Here is a 2759-nt window from a genome sequence, read left to right as displayed (position 1 = left end):
GCCGCAGGCCCGGCCGCCTTGCTGGGCGATGAAGGGGTTTGCCCCAGCCCTGTGCCCGTGGAGCTCCGTGAGGGGGCCGGAGGGTGGGGGCCGGGTGGGCGCTCCTCCCCTGGCAGCCGGTCGCTCTGTTGGGGAAAGGCCGAGCCAGGGTTACGTGATTCTGTTTATTTATTTTACTTAAAACTCTTAAGCTGCCCATGGCACAAAGGCCCCAGCGCTGGTAACTTGAAGAAGAAAAAGCATTTGCTGTCGGACTCTCGGAGGGCATGGATAAGGTAGTGGCGATGAAGGGATAATGGGGTGAGACGTGCCATGGCCTTCAAAGGTCGGGCTGGAGATTATCATTACGGCCTCAGAGATGAGAGGAGTTTCCCTGCAGCGTCCGTTTCCTCTGGTGTCCTGACGGTGCTGCCACGGACGTCGCTAGCTGCTGGAGCCGCCAGCGGGTCCCCAGCAGGTAGCCAGGCCAGGATGAGCGCACAGTGCTCCTGTCGAGCCTTGGCGTAGGCCTACGGCTGCTGCTTGGCTCCCTGCTCCAGGAGTTTATCTGTAGGCCCTGGGGAAGTGGGGAATTCCTGAGGGTGCTGGGTAGGATGCTGTGGCTGCTGATTAGTCTTAACAGTGGTGAAGAGCAGAGCCAGTCAGCTAAATTCAAAGCATATATTTAGTCTCAGTTTGCATTTGGACTGTACCGTTTTCTTTTTCCTTCAGAAATTTGACCATGTGAGTCAGTGACTCATAAATAGATCATGTTTCTCCACGTTCTGCTTTGGAAGAGATGCTAGAATAGGGAGCTCCTGTGGAAACCAGGTTTATTCCTGTTAGATTCCTACCAGCAATCCGAGGTCTTGACAGCGATCCCCTGTTACTAGGCTGCTTTGGTCCCTTTTGTAATTCACTTTATAGAAGGCAGGCTTGACGTATGGAAAAATCTTGGTGTTCATGTGTGTAATTTAGGAAGAAATGTCATTAATTCTAGGTTTTGTAAAGGTGTGTGTGTAAAACTCTTCTTTCCTGCCTGTTTGTGAGAGTTCAAGGAGGAAGCAAAGCAATCTAGACTTCAGCATCTGGCTTTTGTTCTTTTAAATGGCCAAGCACAACAGAACGCACAAATCAAAACAAAACAATCAAGTGAATGCTTGAACCGTGTACTTGGGGGAAAAGGTTGTGTTCCTCCCAACTTAATGCATAGTGTAACCACATGCACGTGTACCTGTGCTTCAGCTCTTGTTTAGAAATCGAATTCAGGTGACTTGTATAGCGTGGTGGAGCATGGAGGAAGGGATACGAGCTGTCTTTCTTAGGTGTGACCGTAGGTTTGTATTTGGTTGCGAAGTTTGAACTTGGACCCCACCTTGAGTTTCATTATTGAGCTGGTGCACTTCTGCTTTCCAATGGTATTTATTATAAGTATGTAGTCTCATAAGTTTTCCAGATATCAATTTAATAAATGCAGGTTCCTTAATTGCCATAGGAATTTAGAGAGAGTAGACCTGAAGAAGCAAAAGGGGAAACATACTACTGCTTTGTCAGGATGTTATCTGCTCTGCTCATTCACCCTCCTTCTGGTCCATTCTCTCATTTGCTACCTTGCTGTTTGATAATCGGTTTTTCAGTTCCTCTTGTTCTTGCTACCAGTCCTGAAATTTCTGAAATGCTCCATAAAACTGGCTCATCAGATTATTCTGTCAGGTTGTAGAGCAAGTGGCGTTTTTTATTTTCAGTGTGCACTTTTTACTTACGGATTATTAGTTACTCAGTTAAAAGGGAGTTCTCTTTTCACCTGCTGGATTATGTATGTGTGAATAAAATAGTCCATAATAATTGTCCTTATAATCTGTTCTTAATTAGAAAGATAAAGGTAAGTGGACAGAATGATGATAAGTTGAAGAATTGAACGCTAGTGGAATAGCAATGAAGAAAAGAAATCCCTCCTCTGACTCGTGTACCTGAAAAAGCTGGGAGAACAGAAAGCTTTTTTCATTGTTTTTGTTTTGATTTACCTAGAACAAAGGGTATAAAATACAGCCACTAGCAGGAGGCAGGGCAGGTCTTCTGTTTGCTAGTCACATTCCAAAGTGTTAATGAACAAGTGTCCAACTTGATACTCCACAAGGTATAAGGTTTCCAGAAAGTGAGATGCCCAAAATCATGAGCTGCTTAAGTGCTGAATGTTCATTCTAGATATTATTGCTTGCCTTTTTATGAGTTTTGCTTGCTGCTGTCAGTACTCCAGCACTCGCCCTCTGTTTCTCCTGAATGTCCGACAAGACTCTTGAGTTTGTGTACGCATTTCACAAGAGGTTATCTGAGAAATGCAGTAACTCTTGTGCTCTGTTGTTGCAGGCAGGTGGACTAATACCTAGATTGCATGCAGATTCTTACAGTTGCTTGGATTTTTTTCATAATGCTGAAACTCATTGCACAACAGAGGAAACGTGTAGGTTGTACTGCCTAATAAGCAATGTCATCATTAGTAATGGCTGGATAAGAAAACAGCTACTTCTATGCCCTAGATGCATGCGTCAGATCTAGAATTACTGTCAGCCTTTGCAAGTGGATGTTCGTTTGGAGAAGTCTCTCAGTGCAGTGGATGAAGAAAAGACACATATTAATTTGGACAAGGAAAAATCTCCTTGTTCTATTTGAAGTCATGTCAGCGATTGCTCCTTACCTTTTTTGCAGTGCCAACAGGAAAACTAAAAAGGAGTTTTCAAACCAGCTTAAGAACGTAGCCTGAGCACCAATGGTCAAACCTG

Source organism: Mesitornis unicolor, unplaced genomic scaffold (assembly GCF_000695765.1).
Source record: "Mesitornis unicolor isolate BGI_N332 unplaced genomic scaffold, ASM69576v1 scaffold16011, whole genome shotgun sequence".
In the NCBI taxonomy this organism is placed as follows: domain Eukaryota; kingdom Metazoa; phylum Chordata; class Aves; order Mesitornithiformes; family Mesitornithidae; genus Mesitornis; species Mesitornis unicolor.
Note: the sequence above shows the minus strand (reverse complement) of the source record.